The sequence below is a fragment of the Cydia amplana genome, chromosome 23 (genome assembly GCF_948474715.1).
Source record: "Cydia amplana chromosome 23, ilCydAmpl1.1, whole genome shotgun sequence".
Lineage (NCBI taxonomy): Eukaryota > Metazoa > Arthropoda > Insecta > Lepidoptera > Tortricidae > Cydia > Cydia amplana.
The window spans coordinates 6,638,875-6,666,552 of NC_086091.1; the positions used below are offsets into that span (position 1 = coordinate 6,638,875).

The 27,678-nt window shown below is 35.4% G+C and overlaps 1 protein-coding gene across 1 annotated transcript in view; it reads left to right on the forward strand.

Moving 5' to 3' along the window:
* The first annotated feature begins 7,621 nt into the window (after nt 1-7,621).
* LOC134658647 (neural cell adhesion molecule 2-like) overlaps nt 7,622-27,678 on the forward strand; it is a 193,310-nt gene continuing 173,253 nt past the window's right edge. Inside the window, exon 1 of the mRNA XM_063514298.1 lies at nt 7,622-7,741. The gene's annotated coding sequence lies outside the window, so the exon portion shown is untranslated. The remainder of the gene's footprint in view (nt 7,742-27,678) is intronic.

Below are 27,678 nucleotides of genomic sequence, written 5' to 3' on the forward strand. Positions count from 1 at the left end.
ACATGACCATCTTAATATGTCAAAAGTAAGTGCAAGATGGGTTCCGCGAATGCTGACTCGGCTTCAAAAAGACATGCGTGTAGCTTGTTGTTCCGATTTTATTGACCTGTGCGGTGAAAATCCTGATGAGGTGCTGCAAAGAATAGTTACTGGAGATGAAACCTGGGTTCATCATTATGACCCAGAGAGTAAACAAGAGTCCATGCAGTGGCACATTAAGGGTTCAGCTCATCCCAAGAAGTTGAAGGTCATCCCTTCAGCTGGCAAGGTCATGGCCACGATATTTTGGGATTGTGAAGGAGTATTACTAATCGATTATAAAGAAAAAGGTGTAAATATCACAGGACAGTACTACGCTAACATTCTACGTCAATTAAAGGATGTAATTAAAGAAAAGAGGCGAGGAAAGTTAACCAAAGGTATTCTGCTTCTGCATGACAACGCCCCCGTCCATACTGCTCATATTGCCAAGGCAGCTATTGTTGAATGTGGGTTTAAAACTGTTACTCACCCACCGTATAGTCCGGACTTAGCCCCCAGCGACTTCTTTTTGCTCCCCAATCTTAAAAAGGATCTGCGTGGAAATAAATTTTCTGACGATGAAGCATTGAAGGCGGCAGTGGAGGAGCATTTTTACACGAAAGATAAAAAATATTTTTACGAGGGATTAAAAAAAATAATTGATCGATCTTTTAAGTGTATGAACATAGGGGGGGAGTATATTGAAAAATAAAAATATCAAACTTTTCGTACTTGTTTGTTTTCATTCTCATATCGAGAATATTTTGAACACCCCTCGTATAGTGTGTCAAACGTCTGTTTGATTTCAAACATAGACAGAGAGAATCGTACTATCTTTCTCTTACACTAGTACTAGCACCCAAAAGAAAAGGATGAGTATAGTTTTCTTTGTTCCTAATTACTGACAAGATTTGGTTGACCCAGTATAGTTCTCTTTCCGAACAGACTCTACGTGCGATTCGCGCACGAGTGTGGAGGGAGGTTTAACGTAGTGTTGCTAACCCGCGATTTTTCAAAGCTGCCTTTTTCTACTGACAAGATTTGCTTGAAATATATAAGCTGGTCAACCAAATCTTGTCAGTAAAAAAAGGCGCGAAATTCAAATTTTCTATGGGACGATATCCCTTCGCGCCTACATTTTTCAAATTTGCCGCCTTTTTCTACTGTCAAGATCTGGTTGACCAAGTTTTTATTTCCTAAAATACCTACCTAAGGATAAAATTAGCGATGCCTAGGTGACCTAAGCATAACGAATTATCCCGTTAGCACCGATTTGGCAACTTCCGCGTCAAGTCTAGACCTCACGTCTCTAGTGTCGTAAACCTGGTTCTAGATATCTTATATTTGGAGTTAGTGCCCATAAAATGTGTAGCTACATGCAAGCGTCGTATGACTGTCGTTTTTAGGGTTCCCTGGACAACTAGGAATACTTATAGTTTCGTGTCCGTGTCCAAACGGACATTTCGGTAAAAAAATGTTACTTTTATTCGTTTTACTGTAACGACAAATTTATACCTACACCGTTACTATCTGTTAAAGCTGCCGAAGCTAGCTGGACCCAAGTTTCATAGGTCGGGATCTTTCTTACCTCTATAAGGAACAAGACAATATAGATTAGGACCTTACAGCCCATAGGAATTAACGAAGGTCTGGATCTGGCTGTCACGGGCACTTAGGCTACCTACGAGGGGCGTTCAAAATATTCTCGGTATTGATATCTTACGACCTCTTCTAAAATTTCTTTCGTTACTGGCCGCTAAGGTTTATTCATTGACATTAAAAAAAAGTATAATTCGAACCGAGATAGTCCTTTGTTTTTCTGCAATTGCTGAACAAACATGAACATCATGTGCGAATTGACAATGTTAACTAAATTAGAACATCGATGCGTGATAAAATTCTTGACAAAACAGGGTAAAAATCAAAAAACCATAAAAGAGGAAATGGATTGTGTTTACCGTGAGTCTGCTCCTTCTTTATCTACCATTCAAAAGTGGTCAAGCGAGTTTAAACGCGGAAGGGAGAGTATTGAAGATGACCCTAGACCTGGCCGGCCTGTAGTAGCTACTTCACAAGAAAATATTGATAAAGTGGAAAAACTTATATTGGAAGATGGTCGAGTGAAGGTAAAATCTATAGCACAAGTAACCAATCTCTCTATTGGTACCGTACATGATATTATACATGACCATCTTAATATGTCAAAAGTAAGTGCAAGATGGGTTCCGCGAATGCTGACTCGGCTTCAAAAAGACATGCGTGTAGCTTGTTGTTCCGATTTTATTGACCTGTGCGGTGAAAATCCTGATGAGGTGCTGCAAAGAATAGTTACTGGAGATGAAACCTGGGTTCATCATTATGACCCAGAGAGTAAACAAGAGTCCATGCAGTGGCACATTAAGGGTTCAGCTCATCCCAAGAAGTTCAAGGTCATCCCTTCAGCTGGCAAGGTCATGGCCACGATATTTTGGGATTGTGAAGGAGTATTACTAATCGATTATAAAGAAAAAGGTGTAAATATCACAGGACAGTACTACGCTAACATTCTACGTCAATTAAAGGATGTAATTAAAGAAAAGAGGCGAGGAAAGTTAACCAAAGGTATTCTGCTTCTGCATGACAACGCCCCCGTCCATACTGCTCATATTGCCAAGGCAGCTATTGTTGAATGTGGGTTTAAAACTGTTACTCACCCACCGTATAGTCCGGACTTAGCCCCCAGCGACTTCTTTTTGCTCCCCAATTTTAAAAAGGATCTGCGTGGAAATAAATTTTCTGACGATGAAGCATTGAAGGCGGCAGTGGAGGAGCATTTTTACACGAAAGATAAAAAATATTTTTACGAGGGATTAAAAAAAATAATTGATCGATCTTTTAAGTGTATGAACATAGGGGGGGAGTATATTGAAAAATAAAAATATCAAACTTTTCGTACTTGTTTGTTTTCATTCTCATACCGAGAATATTTTGAATACCCCTCGTATGTCTCTGAGCTGTTAGGTTATGTCTGGCTGCCTGTCTTTTTCGTTTCTCTGAGTCTGTTATACTATAGTCGGTGTAAATTAAATAGTAAGTTTTAAACGGTAGGTCTTAGCTTCGTAAAAACATTACACCGACGATAGTGCCTTGCCTCTGTGAGCGGATGTACGGCGTAGACCTCGCCAACCCATGGGGCGTGGCGTAAGTAGCTATGGAGCTACGCCATTTTGAAAATTTCCAAAAAATGAATAAGTAGACAATAAAATCTATCTAACTAACCAAGCTGAAACGGAGACCTTCGCTTTCGCTCGTAAAAAACAATACAGTACGTATCGTATTAGTTAATAAGTGTTATTTAACGTGTCTTAGACTGTAGGTGCAGTATTTTATCCTTTTGGTAAAAGGTAAAACTGGTAGAGAATGCCTTCTGGCATTAAGTTCGCCTTTTGTATTTTTTTTTACTGTGCAATAAAGTTTAAATAAATAAATCTTTAAGTTATTCTACTTGTCTATAAATGAAGCCTACTTAGTCAAATGAGTCAGTTTCGAGTACACTGTCCCATAAGATACGTGATTTATATTACAATTAGAATGTAATATGTAAATTGTTCGCCGAATTTAACTATGACTTCCTGTCGGTAGAAGTGACAAATAGAAATGTTTAAATCTATATTTAAGTACCTCCTCATTATTAGGGACACGTACTTTTACAATATTGGTTATATTGGTAGGTACCTTATATTACGCGGTTATCGCACTGATGCGGATCCGCTCTTTGCTCCGGTGTGTGAGTGAGATAGTGATGTCACGCTCGCACACCGGTGCGGCCTTCTGATCCCTATTAATTTAAAAACCGGCCAAGAGCATGTCGAGCCATGCTCAGACAGAAGGACATGGCTAAACTATAGGTAAGGTTCCCAGTTGACTACGGAATAACTATTATAATAAAAATGTAAATAACCCCTTAATCATTTTGGAAAAGAGCTGATACTCTTCAAACTGCTGGATCGATTTCTATGAAACATAGCTAAGAACCACCACAAGGAAACTCGCTTTTACGTTAACCAACCGCATCGAAATCGTTCCGTTGCAGAGCTACGATACCACTGACAGACAGACAGACTCGGCGTCAAACATATGACACCCCTCTTTTTGCTTCGGGGGTTAAAAAGAGTGTGTTCGTTGCTTGAACAGATTAAGAACTACTGACCTAATACAACAAACAATAAATTCTAACATAACATACATATATCTATCATCTAATTAATGTTCACACATTAGTGTTTTACGACCTATCTTCTTACTAATTGTTGCAAAGTTATCTCTTGACCTTATGTAATTAGCGTTTACATTGACGCGATATAGATGTGTTAGGTATTAAGCAGGCCAATTCGAGTTTTAGTTATTAGATCTGTTTCCAATACGATACAGATCTGTCAGTGTCAAAAGTGAAAATGTGTGTGGTTGAAATGAAAGTGTTATTTAAACACTATGTTTAAAATTCATTTGTTTACGTTACATGTCCATCACTAATTTACATATGTGTACCAAATTTCAACTCAATTGGTCCAGTAATTTCCCAGAAAATAGGCTGTGACAGACAGGCACGAGTGATCCTATAAGGGTTCCGTTTTTTCCTTTTAAGGTACGCAACCCTAAAAAGAACGACCCTAAAATATATGTGACGTAGATGACGCCATTATTGTAATTTGTAGCTTCTCGTAGGATCCGTGGCGAAAGGTCAACATGTCAATGTTAATTAGAGCAATTAGCAATTATGTACATATAGCAGCTACTGTTATGCAACTGCATCTACTTGTACGATTACAATAATAATCACTCTCTATACAGGCCTTGTGTCTGAAAGCTCTGCTAAAGGAGGAAGATTTATTTTTAAGATAATTAGTTTTTATAGTTAAATTATTTTAAATTTGAATTATAATGCCATTTTTGGACCATCCTTGAGTATATGACAATGACGACAAATAACGCAAGTTATACAGGATGTTATTTTAATAACCTGCAATATTTTACGATGTGATTAGCTGGGGTGGTTAGAATAGCGCTACCGACAAAATAGGCACAGTGGATGTCGATTTGCGGGAAATGCCCAGCAAAACTAACTACTTTTAACTAATTAAACCACCACCACCACCTCTTTAAAACTATCCTGGAGGGGCGGATAGGACGCAAGCGGGGTAGAGGAAAACCCAGATGCAGCTTTTTAGACCAAGTGAATGAAAAAGTGGGGGTCGTGTCGTATCAAAAAGTCAAAGAGCTGGCGCAAGATAGGGAATGCTGGAAGGTACTCCACCGACAAGAGAATAATTCTTAACTTAATGATGATGATGAACTAACCATAACTAAACAAATGAACAACTTTTACTATGGGACCAACCCCGAAACCGTGAAGTCTTCGCGGCGTCATACCTACATTTTGACTGGTCTGATGTTGATACTTTCTATGGGAAACTCAATTTTTTTTCGCGTTTCGAAGGCATCCAGGGTCACAAAATAAATAAAAAATATGGTTGTCTGTAAAGTCAGTTTACGGACGATAATTTTGCGTGATTACGTCATAAGAACACTTGATGAAAAATCGCATACTTTTATACGTTATCATGGAGGTCTGTCCACAACGTTACCATGGAGATCTGTCCACAACGTGACACTTTTTCGTGCATGCTACCGGTGTTCATCGATTTATAAGACGTTATCACGTCAAAAATTGACACTACTTATTCGTAGGATTGACAGGATAAATCTATGGTGGCGTCATCTATAAATTCTGCGACTGGCCAACCCCATTCTATAATTATGTATTTTCATACTCAGGCTAGAAATTTACTTAGGGTCATTTCTTTTTTATTATTATTAAAGACGATGATGAAAATGATGATTACAAATCTTCACACATTCTCTAAACGAGCGTAGCATTAAATTAAAACTGTTTATTTCAATATGCACCTTACTATATTGCACTTAAGGTTCCTTTCTTAATTATGAATGCAGGCTGTGCTGTATTCCGGGATAATGCAGCTCAAACGCCAGAAGCACGCAATTTACTATCTTATCTACTTCAGATAAGATTCATTTTAAAAGGAAAGCTCTTAGAAGCTTCAAAAGCTCGGCGTTTGCATGTGTGCGGGGTCGTGTTGTGTTAACATCGAATCGTGATGTTCAAATTAGTGTTGGGCGTAAGTTTTATCGATGGGACGGTAAAAGTTTTATCGATATTTTTGAAAGTTGGCAAGTAAACTAAGTAAACAATATCTGTAATTTTCTGGATGCAACGGGTATTAGTAATGAACTTTAAAGGGCCGTCACAATAGATCTACCTATACTTGGTCGACGTGACACTCAAAGGCCCGATACCACCCCAATATTTTATCAATAATAATAAATAATAATAAGTAAACAATAAATATTTTGCATTATAAAGTTAAAACATCACATTATTAATTAAATACATTGAAGCTAGGTAACAACGAACGGTCAGGCGGGAGTTTGTATTATTCAAATTATTGATATTAAACTTTCGTGAGACATATTTTAAACTGTTTATACGAGCCCACCCGAAACATGTCGCCAATCGCGATTAAAAATTCAAGTGAGTGAAACCGTTGTCGTATAAACAATTGAAATTATTATTTAAGGTCCTCTGCCTAAATCTTGAAATAACTTTTCGTTGTCTACATTACTGATGTCCTATAATTTGTAAATTTCAATGTACAGACAGTAATTCTCTACCAAACGTCTATAGAATCGGACCAAGCTAACTCTGCATGGCATTTGGGTGGCAGTGTGGCAATGTCATAATTTATGTCAAATTCCTATGAAAATATGACCTTTATAACGACACTCCTTACTCAGATCGTTCCTCAACAAATTAAAATAAATCCTCAAATCGGTGTAAAGTTAACTTAAACAGGCGACCATTATCGCGAATCAAATATTCAGAATCCAAGGTATTTTTTTCCAGATAAGTAAATGCTGGCATAAAGGTAATCTTGTTGGGGAAAATTCAACCAGTTTACCTGGGGAAAATACAATACAAGAAAATACAATGCGAATGCGTGAAGTGAAATACAATGCAAATACAAATGCGTGAAGGTTTTTCTTATATTTTTAAAATCTTTTTTAATTAAATCTCAATTTATGAAATACCTATTTAATTCATGTATTTATATTATTTTACTCTATGCTTTGTACAACTATTTATCAAGGTAAATCGTGACCCCTGACATTAAGACATAGATACCATTACCTGAAAGCTACTGACACATTATCCGAAAATTTTAAACCTTCTAAAATATGACATGGAAGTTTTTCCAAACCTAATGCATTTGTCAATGCAAATTATGGTAGGTAGGTAAGTGCTTGTCAGGCAACTACAATTGGTCATAGTTATTGCTTAGTATTACCTCAAATCTAAAAAAAACGAGGATTTTAGTGGATTTTTTTCACTTAGCTTAGCCTATACACTACGTTGGTTTGGCGTGACACTAAATTTTAAAAAGGTCGACGAGATAAATAAGTTCTATATATATACGCTTGTACTTTTCAATGCACTATTCTCGAAACCAGCAACAATAAATTTACACTGAACTATCGTCGATAAAATCTTATCGCCCCAACACTATACTTGCACAAACGCGCGCCGCTAAGCTAGAGATGTGATAGCGAACGCGAAATAGAAACTCAGTTGAGTTAGCGTCCCACCGCGACCGGTCGTCTCTCGGTACGTCCCTAATCGGAATTTCAAATTCGGGAAAAGAATGCGTTCCGTTCCATTTTTAAATTAAAAAGTTGTGTCATTCGAAAATTGAATGGAGCTACTGTGAAAGTGTATTTTTATTTGTGATTTGAAATGTGCATTTTGTGTTGAGTTATTTATATTTTATGTAAAGTTGGGCCGTGAGTTTGTCTGCTTTTATAGCGATTGCTAAAATAACTGAGCAGTGCTAAGGGTTTAGTTATTTTAGGGCGAAGCTGAGACCTATTTTTTATTTATTTTAAGTTGGTTTAATACAGCAGTTAAACATATTGCATACAGAACTGGAGCAGAGACAAAACTGTAAAAAAAAAATTAGGTGGAGGTTTAATCGACACTTATTACTGCATACATTTTATGAATACAAAAAACCAAAAGTGGATTACAAGAAAATTTAAAATATGTTGTAAAACTTGTAAAGCTAGAATGTTGACTAAGAAAAAAAAAACAAAATTAGCGCCATTTTTTAAGTGCAAGTACTTACAAATAAAAAAGCAAGTTACATTTCTTTTTCGATTACCTACACATTTTGAGAAGGACAATAATTTTAAATTTTGCAATGACGTACAAATAGTTTTGGTCTAGAGTGGCAACAATTTTTTTTATCAGCAACAACCTATTTACATATTAAAGGTAAAAAGTCATAAATCTTACAACGTTTCTGATTAATGACATGAGGTGCAGTAACTTTTGTAAGACCCAGTGATGAGTAAAATGAGATTTTGCTTACAGAAGCCATCGGAAGTCATTTCTTTACATGCTTCTCTATCACTCTAGCATATTTAAGAGATAAAGAGGCAGGTAACGATGTTTCGGTTTTTATCTTCTGACTAGCAGGCTCGGTTTAGGACCGGGAATATAATACGAAGCTCTGTTCTGTATTTAGAGGTAGGTACCTGATTATACCTGTCCCGAGTAATTCGCGTCTACTGAGCCAAGGCCTCAAAATTATCGGGCTGTGCATTATCTGTACGGACAGGTGAAGTTCGACCCGTGGATGTCCGGCCAAATAATCCAAAACCATTAACAGCAAGCGAGCTAGACCTCTAGGGGAACGTACTTGGATTAATAGGGTTAGGTTAGGTTAGGGTTGTTAGTTCTCATATTCTGAAATACAAAAAGCATCTACAACAGAGGACCTGAAAACTATTGGCTACAAACGAGCAAAGAGCATGATCGTAAAGCTGAAATCGGTAAAAACTCCACAGTCACACATTTTGGGGTATAAAATAATAATAATAAAATAAATAAGTAGGTGTATTAGGGAACATCTTACACAGATCAACCTAGCCCCTAGCTAAGCAAAGCTTGTACTATGGGTGCTAGGTGACGATATACATACTTATTACACCCATGACTCAAGAACAAATATTTGTATTCATCACACAAAAAAATACCGGGATTCGAACCCAGAACCATCGGCTTCGCAGGCAGGGTCACTACCGAATAGGCCAGACCGGTCGTCAATGAGTGACGATGGCGTTAAAAACTTGAACTTCGGAATAAAGTTATGTTTTTAAATCAAACGTGACATTATTGTGTCTTGTATTATTAGTTTGTATGTGACCCATTTCTCTCGCATACACAAAAAACACACAATGTAGTGCCAACTGAACACACATTAGTCTATCGACCTTGCCTCGACATTCGCGATAATTACGAGTATGCAAATTTATTCATTCATTCATTACGTTTCATAACGCCATCGTCACTCATTAATATTCTCTTGTTTTTATTATTACTGGTTTAGGAATGCATAAGCTTGTCGCGTTTTTAGAAAAGTTCCTTTTTTTTTTAATTTTGAAATAAACTCTTTTAAACATATTAATTATAAACTGTTTTGGAGTGTATTGTAGGTACTGGTAGTAATTTAAATTTTTTTTTGTTAAACTATGTTTTTTTTTTCAACCGATCATATTAAGTTCGTTATTCGTATTTTGATAACTTGTTTAGTTTTTATATGCTGGACCTATGCCCTATGGCTCACACTACTTAGGCTCCACGCCTTACTCTCTCCACAAATGCTTGCTTGATAATTTATTTATTTATTTATTTGAAAAAATGTTTACATGACCTTACAGACAGATCCAATGCGCCATGAAACTTAACATTAACATATAATAATCAGGTACAAACAAACAATTACAAGTAACACAATTACAAATCACTATAGTGCCTTATCACATCCACAATTACACCTTAACGGATGTAGGCCTCGCATCCATCACCTCACAGAATCTCAGGCATTTATTTCTCACAGACACCCAATGATTATGAAATAAACTTACTCCGACCAATTTTTTTTTTATTGGTAATGAAAACTAGATTTTATTGCCATTGGCTTTAAAACCACGACTAGGAATTTTGCTCAATAGTCAGTTAGCTATTTGATACGATATCTATGTATATTATCTATTACCTACATCCGTTTAATATATCCTAGAGTGCGCGTCGATATTTTTATCGATATATTTTGATAAGTTACGCAATGATAATGATAACACAAATCTGTCGGATTTGTTTATCTATAGGTTAGTGTAACAGAAGTATTCCAATTGCCATAAAAGGTTTATCTTACTGAACCAATAGGCACAGATTATTCCAATAGGTACAGTCAAGTGTAACAATATGGGTGTATAAATATATAATATTCTTAATTCGCTGACATTAAGAGCCATGGGACTTATTTTTATGTATGATGTGTGCAACAATACTTTTACCCTTACCTACAAATGAAGCCTAGCGTTCAGTTACAACTACAATTTTACATTTTAGGTATGGTGACTTAATTCTATGGATTAATTAATTAATATACACACTCTTGAGGTCCTGAGATATCAAAATAATATATTAAAGATTTCTATAGTGGCAAGGGGAACTTGTGTGTAAAAACCGAAAAAAAACGTCGCGGAATATTAGTCTATGTGCAGTTGAAGTGTCTTAGTTTTAACAGAAATATTTCAACTCTTATCGATATCGATATATTTAACTCAAACTCAAATCGTCACATCTCTTTTTCTGCTCAATCTAATGCAAAGTAAGTTTGAATTAAATCACTCACGTATCTACTTTGCATTTCAATTAAAATAGATACCCTCAATCCCTTACCTATTTGCAAAAATGAATAAACCCATACATTGGCTTCCTAATCCTATCAACAGATGTCATTAGCGAATGATTTAGCGTTTCCATTCACCCTTCATTCATTATCTGAGCGCCCTTTCTATATTCAAGGTCCCTTCACACCTTGGTTTTTAAGTTTTTTCTGCGGTGTCGTATTTCAATATCTAGTCATCCCCTAATGTTTGCTAAATAGCAATATTGTATTATATTGTATTGAATTTCAAGGTTGCCCGTCGCCGTGTTCTCACGCACATCATCTGGCATAGACAAAATAAAAAGTTTTTTTTAAATTAATAGAGATAGCGGGGAAAGTATTTTTATCTGCAGCCATAACGAATTATTGTTTAAATATACGTTTGATATAATCTTTACGTGACTAAAAATAGTGAATGACAATTAATTATTGCTTTAATATCCTTACGTAGATAATTAACCACCCAAGTCGTGGGTCTGAGTCTAGTTATAGTACGGCCCTTCTGAGGTGAACTTTTCGCTTCAAACCTTAATCTTTCAAACAAAGGCCATTGTCTCTATTATCGCAAAACCGCTAGCTCCAGACTTAGCACGTGCCAGTACAACATTCATTTTGAAAAACAACCGGTATCGTCATAGTATTAAGGTTCAAATTTAATGTCACTGATATTCTAGATATTACGTTTTGGTAGTGTAGGACGATAGACCGCCCCGAAGCGATACGGCACTCATATTATTTTGATACTTAGTGTGGATACTTATAATGTTAAAAAGTATCAATATCAATATACCTTTTGTATAGAGAGTTACAAAACTGGCTTGTACAGATTTTCTAGTATTTTATAGACATTAATGTAACATGATTAATCAGTCTAATAAAAAATATTTATGTAAATGTCAAAGTAGGATAAAAGGTCAACAAAAGTCGGAGACAGCATTTTTTTTGCTAAGAACGAACTTTGCCACTTTGTTTGACAATTTCCGGTTTTCCAATTTTTTACAATGAACACGGCTTTTTATCACAGAAGGGTCCTTATAATTCATGTGCATTACTGCATAAGGACCCTTCTCTGATGGAAAGCTACATATATGTAATGTAGGTACATACTTACCAAAGAATATAATACTCACTAATACTTACTAACAAACATAAAATAAATATTAATCACTACAGAGCCGGCAACCATTAAGTACTTCTCCGGGCCCTGATACATAAATATGCCGTTTGTACAACTTGAAATACTGCTTGAGTTAAAGAGGTGTGAGAACCAAGCTTAAGGTTAACAGTAACTTATTAAGTTCTTCCTTAATACTAGTAACAATTTTAAGTAGGTATAATTCATTCTAATTTTGATGTACAATTTAAAAATATTTACTTTATAACCTCTTCAGGACTGAATACTTGATATTTCAACTTTTTCAATGCTTTAATATACTATCTCATCGAAATCTGACTTAAATTATAAATTTAATACTGAAAAATAAAGAAAACATAATAAAACTTATTATTTAAGTACAAAAAATCTGTTTAAGTATGATTTGTGCAAAATTAGAAAAAAAGCTTTTAATAAAAATAGGTACTTGAGTTAAACTATAAAATTAGTTTACTGTTAGTACTTAACATGACTCACGCTCACGAGTCTCAGGAATCAATTTAAAAATGTGATTTTAAATTCTTTATAAGTAAATAATTTAGAGTTTTAACATGTACTAACTAAGTACCTACCTACGATATTTCGGTATATCGTAGGTAGCTATTTCTACTTACCTATTTCGTATGTTAAACATAAATATATGATAAATGATAATAAAAGTTAATAAAATTATAGAAACAAAATATTTAGCTAATAGCAAACTATTTAAAATTGGCCCAATGCCAGACCCTTTGATGAGCGATCAAGATTGTTCCGATGAAAGATTTAAATCTTCTACGTTATTCTTGAACAGATTTTATATCCTTTATCGTACTAAATATGTATCGTTATAAAAAAATATACACACATTGGTCGTTAAATATACCATTTCTAATAAATATTCTAATACGCGTTCAATTTTAATGGCCTAGCCAAGGTGACAATCGCAATCGCTACGATAACGCGAACCGCTTTGTGTCTCACTCTTTCATATTAGTGCGACAGTGACAGTTGCATTTTGATCGCTACAGAGCGTAAGCGATTGGCATGTTGGCTATGCGGCCAGGAAGTGGCTCAAATTTAACTTACAAGATTTGAATTACACATCTATACAAATATACTGTACGTACCTAGTTTGAGTGTGTATACACCAGACTATTGCTATAGACCTTGGATCACAATATCTGTTTACGTTGCCAGATATATTGTGCCAGGTAATTTGATATGCATACGTAAACATCATAAAAATTGCTATCAGTATGTCTGTTCCTGTACGGACGAAAAACAGATGTGACTAGTATAACTTTCAAAGATGAGTAACGTAGGTATAAAAATCGTATCAATCTCTAGAAATTACTACTACTTTAGAATTTTCTACAACAGATGTCAAAATAGCATCACTTAAATAAAATAAAAGTAGTGCGGTCTATTTATAAAAAAAATATGGTAACAAAACCACCACATTAGTACGATTGTTTACGAATCTTACCTGATTTCCATTGTAAATGAATACAATAAATCATTCATTCATTCACTCATTTGTCATTCGAGTGTTCAACAACAGCTGCCCTTAAAAACAAAAACGGAACGCTCCAATTCAAGGACCGTTTACAAAACCTTAAATTATTATCATTATCAATAACCCAAGCCATAAAAAAAAAAACAGAATTTTGATGAAAGAACCTCGCGAAAAATGTCCTCAATGTTGCCATCAAAAAGCAATCGAGGCAGACATCTTAAATCGAACGATTACGTTGATTCTCAAGTTAAAAATGCCATATGTATGTTTGGATTTGTATGAAGATACAGCTTTTTAACTTTTTTCTTTCGGCCTCTCTTGAGTAGAGTTGTGTGTTAATGACAGCAATTTTACAAGAGCCGCTGCGCTTTTAAAAATGGCGGCCAGAACGGGATGAATCATTGTTTGTGTTAAAAAAACAAATACCTAATATAACATATAGTGTGTCAAAGGTCTGTTTGATTTCAAACATAGACATAGATAGAGAGAATCATACTATCTTTGTCTTACACTAGTACTAGCACCCAAAAGAAAAGGATGAGTATAGTTTTTTTTGTTCCTATTTACTGACAATATTTGGTTGACCCAGTATAATTAGAAATTATAACGGACTAAACTTCTATGTACTTATTGTGATTTGGGGGTTCAAGCTTTCAAATTAAAAAATCGCTACGGAGTAAAGAGTAGTGCACAGCCATATTAAATGTTTTGGTCAATTTGAATAAAATCATTTAGGCTAAGTAATTTTTACTAAACCAGAAAGTCAAGTTTTGGATATTAATTTATAATAAGTGTGGCATTAATTATTAATATAGGTACGTAGTGGGTTGAGCGTTAATACATTTTTTGTTTATTTTTATATTTAAATAATCTTTCCCGTTCCGACAAATATTATGATATTATTATCTAATCGGTACAAATTAGTACGAGTTTAACCCGGGTCTCGAAAGTACGTTGATCTCGCCAAGAACTGGTTGGCACATTTTCACATCAAACCATTCACCATTCGGGGAAGCGATTAAATCCCGACCGAATGGAAGCCGGTTTCCACTCACTCAGTATTCATTCGCCCGGTCACTGAATCGCATTATTGGTTTTCGGTATTTTTTACCGAAATTCCGGTTTTTCGTTGTGATGTTATGTACCTATCATCGGTTGTGTTATCAAACACATATTTGTTTTTCCAAATTAATCCGTAAAATAGTTACGATACCTGGGATACCTACTATTACCTACTGCATTTACTACTAGCAAGTATCTATGATTTTTTACAATAGAGTAAAAGAATAAAAATACAAAGGGCAATTGAGAATAGTAATGACTATTTCTTAAATGTTAGTAGTTATTGTGTATGAGTCATGTAATAATTTTAGGAAACAAGCAATGTTGTGTACCTATATAGCTACATTACATCCACAGTTATAAGTAAACACCGACAAGAGACTAGTTAGTGCAAAACGACTGGTATGACACCATCGATTGCGGTTATACGTATAACGTATACGTATATAACGTAAGGGTATAACGTATTAAAAAAAAATGATGTTCAACCACTTTAACAATACCTAGAATCAGCAATAGGGTTATTGCCAAATGTTGTTTTTTTTTTTGTAAATTATGTATCGCTTAATAATGTTGGCTGTTGTAGGTAGGTTCTGATTTTGCGAATTTGTTATTTATTGTCAATGTAGGTTAGTAAAGACATATACAGTTTAAACTGTTTATACGACAACGGTTTCACTCACTTGAATTTTTAGTCGCTATTAGCGACATGTTTTGGGCCCTTCGGGGGTCCTTCCTCAAGCTCGAGTGCTCGAGTTTAAAATATGTCTCACGAAAGTTTAATATCGACATATACAGTTTATTTTCCAATAACTACATAACATTATTTAGAAAAAAATCTTTTCACCTCGATTGATTATTTAGTCTAACTTTTCCATTCATTTAATCCACAATTAATGTTCGGAAAGTCCCTTAGATAAGTACTCATAGATAATACCTATTCGTTCATAGATAAAGTTGGCATAGACTGATACATGTAACGTTTTAAATGCTTCTCTAAGAACATGTTTTGAAAAACCAGTGTAAGTCTAAAATCCGCTCGTGAATAGCTATTACGGATCGAGGGATCAATATATATTAGGCAACGTGTATAGCAGAGGTATAATGTTTTGAGAACTAAGTAGAAGATATAGGGCACTGGACTCAAATAAGGGAAGCAAACATTGCAATGTACACACGTTCACTTTCGTATGGGTTGTTCTACATTTTTATATCGCACAGACCAGCTATCATAGTCGCATTTTTTTTGTCACCTGTCATGCCATGCGCGGTGCCTTTCGCATTTACTTATAAGTTAAAACGTGACAGCCATGGTGACAAATGTTAAAGAGCCGGCCATCTTAGCCCTACAGCCTACAGGTAGGTATGTGATTCAATAACTTATTCCAATTTACCTAACACATGTTTTTTGGCATAAATTCTGTTAATCATCTTATATAATAGAGAGTGCAAAATTTCTTCGAACCTTTTAGTAATAGTCAAAAGTAGAATATAAAATGTACTAAGTACTTGTAGATATTTGCCATTTCAAAACAACGAAAATATAATCGGTTTGGCATACCGCTAGTCAAACAAGCGATGTAGCGAATATTTACTACATTCATAGTACATTTCAACAGCTTTTCTAGCCAACCACACAATCGCAGTTGTAAAATCTATCCTTCACACAAACATAAAACTTGTGCAAATGTCGCTTACGGTTTTATAAACAATACTCCAATACAAATGCGAAGCTGCGAGTTATAAGCGCCAAATGCAATAAGGCCTACTTTTCCTTGAAATACATGGAGATACGACTTTTTGCTTCAACAATGTTTAATCTCACCTTCGAGTAGGTTGATGTGTGCTGATAAGCAATTTTTATTCATAAGCCGTGTGAGTGTAATGGCTAATAGGACTTGATCTCCAGTTTCATATCAACTGTGAGTAATCGTAGGCCAGTTTATATTGGATCCATAGTATATCGGTAGAAAATTTTGCGAGATATTGTCAAGGTTATCTACATTATTTTGCTCAGATTCTAAAGGTCGTAAGAAACGCGTTTTTCAAGCATAATAAGCTATTTTAATATTTTTATTTGTTTGAGTGAGAATCGATATTTTGCATGACAATCACAGCTGACATATTGTGAATGTGAGGAAGTTGGGAATGTTAAGAAAGGTGCTAAATTTTTGTAAAAAAAAATAGTGTTTGTTCAGTTGTTATATTTAACACATATTAAATTGCCTACTTGACAGTTTTCAGAAAAGTATTTTACGAGTAAAATGTGCGTTTGCAAACACTCCAAAGTATGAAGTGCTTCGGGTTTATTCTGGTTTAATATAATATAGTTGGTCAAACCAATTTGTCAGCCAGTAAGAACCAGGAAAACTATACTCATCCTTTTCTTTTGGGTGCTAGTACTAGTAAGACAAAGATAGTATGATTCTCTCTGTCTATGTTTGAAATGAGACAGTCCTTTAACAAACTATATTAGTAAATTTCAAAATTACCCCAATTACGAATCGCCCCAATGCTCCTTACCTTTTATCAGTCACTAAATAAATACAACAAATCATTGTAACTATAATTGCATCACGAACAAATATCTCCTTATAATGTACTTCTATAAATCAAGTCAATGGACTTATCTTATCGGAGAGTTTGCTCCAGTGAACTTTAGGGACCTTATATTTCACAATGTGGACAGTAATGTACTTTGCGTCGTGTAATTGAAATGTGAATGCATTTCTTATGACGTGTGTCGCGCAGTGGCATTTTTATATTTATGATAATTGATAGTAAAAATACGTGAAGTATGACAATTATGCATTGATAAAGATGATAACTTGATAAGATTTAATAGATAAATACATAAATTATTATCGTACAGATCAATACAATGCAATTGAGCTAAGTACCAAAATAAAATCTTCTTTCTAATTTACCAGTGAGACTGATAATGCTTCTTCGTCTAGTTTACGACAACATTAACTTTTAGAGTAATGTTGAAAATGTATTTTCACCTCAGCAGCTCGAACAACGGTACTTTGATTCTTAAAAACAGTGAGCAAAATGCGATTTTGCTCGGGGTCTAATAAAACTTCGAAATACTTGGGTTCTATTATCTCTGTCCCTTTCACACTGTTAGCAAAAAGAAACCGACAAAAAAAAGTTAAAACGACATTCAACAGTATATTCACGGTTTATAATAGACCCCCGAAAAACTTCAGACCGCATCGTTCCAAACCACGTACGAGTATGAATTCTTAATAATTAATAAATAAAAATAAAGTTATAGATTTCATAAAAACTGATAAAATACTAAATTTTAGGTATTTTATTGTACAATTAAAATAACGAACTCAAAAAATACACAGATCATCACGCAAAATTAATTATTTTACTTTTAAGAAGAATGGTTTTCTACCATAGTTGACAAATAGTACGTATCCGCAATTTGGACCGTATCTTACAAAGATTTTTTTTACAAAAAAAAGTTTGAAGTGTCAGTTAATGTTTGTTATTTCTATATTATTTTAATGGAATTTATTATTACGTTTTGTTTTTGTGTTCCATTGCGGTAATTAAACTTAATTGTTTGTATATCTTAAGAAAACATGAGTACAACAATGAGTATGAACAAGGATTACATTTTTCAAGTTGTCTAATAGGTATGTTCTCACTGTGCTGAGGTGAAAAATGTTGTGTACTACACGAGATCAAAGTTATTTACATCTCGTGCGCTTTTGAGTCCCTTACTACGCTCAAGATTCTAAATTAGATTCACTCGCTACGCTCGTGAATCTATTATAGAATCTTTCGCTTGCACGGGACTCAAAATAAGCACTCGAAGACATATCAAACTTTGATCACTTGTTGTACAAATAACTATTTTTACTAAAATGAGCGTAGAAATACGTCCAAATTAGGCTTAAGAAGTGTTAAGTTAAACCTCAGTTATGCTGTAATAGAGCGAAAAAAAATCGAAAATATGCAAAAAAAAATACTAAAAATTCGGTCAGAATAATATATCTTATCATACAGAGACAAGAGGTTAAAATTAAGTTCCTTTAGTTCAGTGGTTCCTAACCTTTTCAGTCCGGTCACCCCTATGACTAACTAGGGAACCTGATTTTACCCCTCCTCCCAATGGTAATAAAAATAAAATGTGTACGTTTGTTGTATTGTTAAATTAGGTTAGCTTATTACCCCCGTAAAATACCAGTTTTACCCCCACGGGGGTAATTACCCCCAGGTTAGGAACCACTGCTTTAGTTGAAATATCGCATAAGAATCATATAAAAGTCTACGAGTAGGTACTTACATCTCTATGCCAATAGGATTATCATATTGATCTAAACTATGAATACCTACGTAAAAAATATTTAATAAAAAAACTTAAGCCCTTGCTACACGGTCGCCGACAAGCCTTCTAACCGTCTGTCCTTGGTCTGACCTTGATCAGTTTTGGTCTAATTTTGTTGGCAACAACTGTCTACACGGTCCGTCCAGACCAAGGCCACGCGGTCTGAGGGGGTTGTCGGCGACCGTGTAGCAAGGGCTTTATTCTACGTCAGCGTAAGGACCCCTCGTTTCTCGAACATTAAGATTTACAGCCCGAAATGTCATAAATAATTATTACCGAACACCCTTCTGTCATAAAAGTTGAAAAGGACCGCCATCGACAGCTTAAAGCATTGTAGGTTTTATTAGTGCATTGTTGCTTATCTAATTTTAGTATTGTTAAGTTTTGAATTGAGGTGTTGAAGATTCTTTTTGCCATATTCTTGTTAGTCAATAAGATTTTTCCTAAGAGTATGACGTTATTAAAATTAACAAGGGAAAGTCAAGCAATATTGCTTTTTTTAAATCAGGTACTTAAACGGAAACTATTTGTCAGTTCGGTCGAACGGGTAAAAAATCTTGACACACGCCGAGTCCCCCGCAATCCTGACAGAGGACCAAGTATCCTGACATGACAGGGGAAATCCTGACGTATGTCAACCCTAAATGCAAAAGGCAAATCTCCCGGCCAAGATATGCTCTTTATCGCTACCCCCAAAGTGTTAACTTCTCGACTAGACTGTGTTCGATTAGTGTCAAAAATATTTCAATACCAAGTGGCATAAAAAAACTTCAAGATGCTTTAAGCAGTTTTAAGTTAGATTTAGTATAGGTACATAATGACCCGCATAAATAAGTATTACCAAGTTTTACACGTATCTCGCCCTTGGTAATGTCATCCTAACAAATAACATGAGGCCATGACATCATACTGTGTACATATGTACCTTTGTAACTACGACTTATGTGTTCTAAAGATGCCTAAACAAATGTAAAATTTGGTCAAAATTCGACGTTTTGCGTATATTCATATGTATTGGTTAGGCCTCATTCTCACGAGCGCCTTTTCAACGCGCTTTAAAAAAGCGCTCGTGCAACATGGCCTTAGTGGGGACCGAAAATACTGACTAGCTTTAAGCTGTAGCCGTAGGTCTACAGCGAGCGAGCGAGGTCTCGCAAACCCCTATATTTTCGCAATTTTGAAGTTTTCAAAAACTTAATCGGCGCAACAGTCCTACATAATTATTGGATCTGCGCACACAATTTCACGAACATCGACTGAGAAATGCGATCTGTAGTAGTATAGGGGGACAGACCCAAGCTGAAATGGGAAGTTTTTGCGTTCGCTCGTTTAAAAAACAATCTGATCACCTTTAATCAGCCCCTTCAATCGGCAGAATAGTTAATTCGATGGTATCCTTGAACCACAGCTCCTTAATGCTCAAATGTTGACACACCTTAATGTATTCGTTGGTGATTACAAATACATCAAGGCCTAACTACCTAATCATTCGTATAATCCATTGCATTGAATTGAGGTATTTGAGGTCGAAGAATCGATTGTTTATTATGAAACGATTTTATTAGTTCAATTTCCGTTTTGTGCGCGTAAAAAACTATTGTGTAAAATATTATCATCTTGTTATCTAACTTCTAAGAAAATATTTTGGTTCTACGTATTGTTTAAATAAACTAACTGATACCAATTATGTTTAAAAATAAATAGGTTGTGTATAAGATAGGTAGGTATATGATGTGTAATTTTTTACCAATAAAGAATCAGTGAAAGTGAATGTGTGAAAAGAATTCATAATTATATTTTGAATTCAACGTAAATATTGTTTTATGATATTTTTGTATGCACAAAGTATTGGCGTTGTATTGTTTTGTGCGTTAAAAATCACAATGGCGTGGTATAATGATACTACTCCAATTTAGTATTTACCTACATACAATTTCAAGAGCCTTAATCCATCAGCCATTGTGTTACCGCTTGTATGCCGCCAGACGGGCAGTCTGGCAGTAGCTACGACAACGAATAATTAAATAACACAATATCAATATCAAACCTTAATAACATTAATCTAACTACCGTTATTCAATCTCGATATGATTTATGAAGGCATAATCATTTTAAAATGTATGACGAAACGTGCGGTCCACGAGGCCTATTCTGATTTACTAATTTGTTCTGGTTTTCGTTTCATTTTGATACGACCTTGAGTCGTGTCGTCGGGTATCCCATGCACACCAATAAGTGAGAGTAAAATGTGTCCGATGTCAATTCTTAAGTTGGTGAAATAGCCTATACCCGTACCACGAGTCGCTGACAGTGTCAAGTAAACACTGTTATATACGCCGTTCACGTAATTCACTTTCTATAGGTACATCTCGCTCGCACTAATACGATAATATGTATGTCAGTACGAGCGATATGCATAGATAGAAAGTTACGTTCACGCTAGCGTTTTAAGTCAGTGCCATACTGGTAGTAGCCACACTGATTACATTTAACGCTAACGCTGATTGGTGCACACGGTCAAGATCGTATCAAAACAAGTTGAAAACCATATCAAATTGTTCAATCAGAATTGGCCTATGTCGAAACGAGCGGTCCAATACTCTATCAATGCACTTAAATCGTCTTTTAATAGAAGGCCAGGAAACGCATACTTATCTGTGTTATAAATAGCATAGATTTATTGCCTCAGCTTCCTTCCGAGTTCTTTGAAGTCGATACATTCTTGTTAAAGGATTTGTTTATACTGAGAAAGGTCAGTCTCAAAGTTAGAACCGAGTTTCGTTTTTGGAACAATCCTGTAATTATAAGTAAGTAGTTTATTTTATAGAAAGTAGCATCTATAGGTACGATTTATTAGGTATATGTAATTTTATTGCAAGACCTAGGTATTTAATATCAGTAACCCAATTACCCATAGAACAAAACAATTTTACAGTCCATAAAATAGATAAAAACTATCACAATACATTCCAACCCGGTTGTTGTGAGAGTGACCTAATACATTTTAGTACCTAACTTGGTTCCTAAGTGATAGTCTAATAGGTCAACTGCTCACGTCTAGATGATAAGGCACGACAATAAGTCTAAACAGGTTTCTAAATATATTTCCTGAACATGTATCATGTATGTCATCTTAGGAAATCTTGAGATTTGAAAACCTACCTATATATTAACGGTCACAACTCGCCTAGGTACAGAAAATCACAAACTCGATAAAATAATATAATTGCCAAACAATATGCAAACTCTATAAAACAAAGTCACATTTTGAAACTTGGAAAACCATAGACCAGAAAAAAATTACTGTCTTGAGTGAGACTTGAACTCACGGCCTCTGGTCAAGTCTCACCCAAGACAGACAGTAATTTTTCCTATTTTATATTTATTCTAAGCTTAATAGCATCGTTCGCAGACGTTTTTGATTTTTAAAAATTAAAGTAAGTAAAAATATCATAACAAAGTAAATGTAATACCTAATACGTTATGATATAGATACAATCAAAAATGTTAGGGGAAAGTTACTTCGCGTGTTTTTGTACAGTCGACGTCAAAGATATATTTACAATTGAAAGTTACAAAAAAATCTTTACATTAAAATAAGTTGCCATGTAATGTGACAAGTACTTGTTTACGTGATATATTACAGTTTTATATTTTCACACAATGTGCCTAAAATATGTTTACACTATTTAATCCGTGTAGTTTGCCCCTTTTTATGACGTATGTTCGTTTACATGACAAGTTACAGAATAATATTTACTCTTAATGTACCAAATTAAATTGCATGTAAAGATCTAATGTAATATTTACAATCAACCATACATAAACAGTTTTATACCTCCTGCTAAATAAATATCTTTACAAACATTTGAAAGCTGCATTCTAATTTCAAATAATGACAATCGTCGAAAAGAGTACCATACTGTCAAATGGTCTGTTTGTCTCGTTCGTTTAGATGACGTCAATGCTATGTCGAGTATGTAATTTCGATGTTTACATTTAAACCATTTTCAGTATTTTTGATTTTCAGGGTTTCGTACCCAAAGGTTAAAACCGACCCAATTACTAAACCTCTACTGTCCGTTCGTCTGTCTGTCTGTCACCAGACTGCATCTATCTCACAAATAGTTAAAACTTTCAGACGATGTATTTCTGTGCCGTTAAGTTTAATAACAAATACTAAAATCAGAATAAAATAAATATTTAAGTGGAGCTCCCATACAACAAACGTGATTTTTTGCCAATTGTACAGAACCCTTAATGGACGAATCCGACTCGCCCTTGGCCGGTTATTTTGTAAATGCATAGATACTGAAGAATTATAAGTTAACCCTTTTCGGCGCCATGTCAAACGCAAAAGCTAATATGAATATTCTTAATATGAATTAATAAAAATAAGTAAGAAGGTAAAGAAAATTATAGCAAGGAGGTTTCATAAATAAAAAGTAGGCCAGAATGAAATAGGTGAATTATAAAGAAATTAGTAAATAAACAGGTGAATTGTGTAAATATGTTTTTGTAGCAGAATGCGTAAAAGTTTTTATGCATCATGAAACGTAAAAACAGAAATGTTGCTCTTGACGTGTATCACGTTTGACACATTGGGTGTAAATATTATTCTGAGAAAGCGCGGGAAACGTGAAACGTGGCGGTCAAGTTTTAGGTTTCTTGTAAATTTAATTTCAATTTTAATATTGTAGATCAGGGAATCGGTAATTTGTACATAATTTCTTACATAGTTTGTATATATTATTGTATTTGTATATATAATTAGTGTGATTTCGTCGTAGTTGGTAAGTTTTTCTTGTATATATGTAATGGGGGACAAAGAACCCCCGGACCCTGGAGGTGAAAACCTCCAGGTCGGAAGTAATGTAACGATAGATTCAGCTATGGACACGGACACTTCTGTGGATAGCAGGAGTGAACTTAAAAGAAATAAGATTGACAAACTATGCAAAGCATGTAATAAAAAAAGAAGGAAAAATAATGGCGGGGACTATTCGTGCGATTGTCAGGAGAACATACAAAACACACAAGCTCCTTCGAAGTCTAATATTCAGCCTACCATAAACTCTTCGGATAAATTAAATACAAACAATGACACTACTGGCGCCAAGGTTGGCAGGAATTTATTTTCATCTTCAGATGTTGCTCCCTTTACGGTGCACGTCCAAATTAAACAAACCGATGCAAAATCATCTCTACACCCGGTGTCTTTTGGGAAATTCTTAGTCAAAAAAGGCTTCAAAAACATTATAAATGGAAGTGTTAAGCGTATTGGTAGGACGCGTATAGCAATGTCATTTTCAAATTACGTAGATGCGAACTTATTTGTTACCAATACGTGTCTTGAGTCAGAAAATCTTACGGCATACATTCCGTCATTTTCCGTGACCCGTATGGGCTTGGTTCGCGGTATTCCTGCAGAGTGGTCGGAGGAGGAAATTGTTTCCAACATTTCCGTGCCCGTGGGGTGTGGAAAAGTACTAAAAGTGCGACGTTTGAACCACAGAGTCGTGGTTAATGGTTCTACTACCTGGCAACCCTCAGAGACAGTCGTATTGACATTTGATGGTCAAGTATTACCGAAACGAGTCTTTTCATGCTACAACTCTCTCGCCGTCGAATTGTACATATTTCCAACCATTCAATGCTTTTTATGCTGTAAATTTGGTCATACCAAAAATAACTGTCGCTCGAAGCCCAAATGTTTCAAGTGCGGGGAAATGCATCCTGGAAACACCTGTTTAGTGGAGGAGGAGGATGCCATTTGCTGTTTATTCAACGGCTTTCACTTCGCCACTAACAGGTCATGCCCAGAACATGTAAGGCAAAAAGAAATCAAAGTTAGTATGGCAAATAACTGCATCTCGTATGGAGAAGCTGTCAAACTGCACCCAGCCGTATCGAAATCGTTTGCAGACATGGTTAAGTCACAAGTGTCACAACCACATACTCAATCAGTTTTACCTCGTAGCAGTGTCCAAAGTTCAGTTCCAGGCACAAGTTCGAATATGCGCTCTTCTAGCCATAGCAGCAAAAAAACTATTTTTTTGAAACCTCGTCCTTCTGTTAAAAAGACTACCCATGGCTATGATGTGGCTGCACATCGGGCCATTATAAGTGAATACTCCATACCATCTTCTGCAAACGGTTGTGCTCTTCGTCAGGATACAGAAAAGGAAGATCGACTAGTAATCACCGAGTCTATCGAGGCCCTAAGATCTCTTTTGTCAAAGCCAAACCTTACTTTACCGTCCCACGTTGCCCCTATGATTGACTCTCTTACATTTGCAATTAAAAATAATGGACAATATAATACAATGGAATTGCAGAAGTGTAATCAATAAAAAACATGATTTAATTCATTTATTAAATAAATTTAATCCATGTGTTTTTGCCCTATCTGAGACATGGCTTAAGCCTGGAGCTCTTCTCAGAGCTGCTGGTTATTCATGCCTCAGAGAGGACCGTCCTGACGGGTGGGGTGGAGTAGCTTTACTCGTCAGGAATTCTGAATCATTTTCATCTCTTCATATCCCATCTCATAGCGATAATTTTTCAATTGTCGCTGCCATTGTAAATAACATATGCATTCTCTCTGTATATATTCCTCATCAATCATCTTCTGTTTTTAACGAATTAGAACAAATAATTTCCTCTCTACCAAGGCCCTTGTTGATTCTAGGCGATTTCAACTCACACCATCAGTTTTGGGGCAGTTCAGTATCCAACTATAATGGCCATCGTGTTCTAAAAATCTTAGATGATCACAATCTTTGTGTTCTAAATACTGGCTCTCCGACTCGCCGTACAGCACCTACAGAATCACCCAGCGCTGTTGATCTATCCATTTGCTCTGCTGAACTTGCATCTTCTTTCACCTGGCAAACTCTTGATTCTACATTTGGTAGTGATCATTTTCCAATTATAGTCTCATTTCCTTCATCTTCACGACCATCTCCGAAACTTAGCCCTAGGCTTAAGTACAATTTATGTAATGCTGACTGGAAAAATTTCAAAAGCTGCGTAGAGAAGAAATTGTTGATTTTGCCTAGTTTAGATGATACTGATGTTGTCGGTTGCTCGGTTGCTTTGGCCCGGGTGATCACAGAAGCAGCTGATGATATATTCCCTGTTAAAAATAGTGCAATTAATAAAATTCCCTCTCCTCCTTGGTGGGATCAGGATTGTTCCCTAGCTATTAAAAAACGAAAGGAGGCTGAAAAACGTTATCGTAACTTAATGACAACTGAAAACTTTGAATCGTACATGCAGGTTGCGCGTGATACTAAGAAATTGTTACGTAAGAAGAAGTTTGAAGGTTGGAGACGATTCTGTGCGTCTCTAAATCCTAATGTAAAACCGTCGATAGTATGGAACAACATCAAAAGGTTCAGACATGCATTCAACGAACCCTCAAGGCGTACACTGCCTCCTAATCTTGCGCAACAATTTATGGACAGACTAGCACCTTCATCTGTTCCTGAAGAGTTTGTGTTCCAGCCCGCAACCTTTTTATACGATCCTTCCTTAGATTCCACTCTTAATTGCCCTTTTAAAATGGAGGAATTAAAAGGTGTATTAAGCAATTTAAAAGATAGTGCTCCGGGTGAAGATGGAGTGCCCTACTCATTTTTAGTAAATGCCAGTGATGGCATACTTTCTTATTATTTAAACATAATTAATTCGGTTATTCAGTCCGGTATAGTCCCTGATTCATGGAGATCCCAAATAGTTATTCCTATTTTAAAACCCAATAAACCAGCATCAGACGTTTCTTCCTATCGCCCTATTGCCCTTTCCTCAGTATTTGCAAAAGTAGCTGAACACTTAATTAAAAACAGAATAGAATTCTTTGTTGAAAAGAACCAATTACTATCTCATAGCCAGTTTGGATTCCGAAAAGGTAGATCTACCTATGATAGTCTATCAATATTTATTGCAGACATAAGATTGGCATTTTCTAAAAATGAGTCGTTAGTAGCTGCTTTTCTTGATATAAGTGCTGCTTATGATAATGTTTTGGTTTCAGTGTTACAAGAAAAGCTTCTCAAGTTAGGCATTCCAAAAATGTTAAGTAACTTTGTAACAAACCTTTTATCTGAACGGTCCATTAGTCTTCTTATAGATGACAACAATAGAATATCTCGTTTAGTGTGGAGAGGACTACCACAAGGATCTGTATTAAGTCCTTTGTTGTATAATATCTATACATCTGATTTAGAGTCTTCCCTAAATGGTTCAGTTAGGATTTTACAGTATGCCGATGATTTATTACTTTATTCATCAAATCTTTCTCCTGAACAGGCAAGTAGATCCGTCACTCGTTCCTTAGGTTCCTTGAAGTTATGGTTAGATTCTAATGGTTTAGAACTTTCTGTTCCTAAAAGTGTTGTGGTTTTATTTACTAGAAAACTATTTCCTCCTCCAATCAACGTGCAATTTGGGAACTGCCCCATTTCAGTAAAAGATAAAACTAAATTCCTTGGTGTCATTTTAGATAGTAAATTAACAGGCCTCCCACATTGTGAGTATATAGTTTCAAAATGTGAAAAAAATATTAATATCCTCAGGTGTGTTTCTGGTGTCTGGTGGGGTTCACATCCTTTTTGCATGAAACTAATGTACAATGCTTTAATAAGAAGTATTCTAGATTATGGGACATTTTTGTTAGAGCCAGGATATGCAGCTGGCTTCCAAAAACTAGATCATATTCAATCTAAAGCATTGAGATTGATTT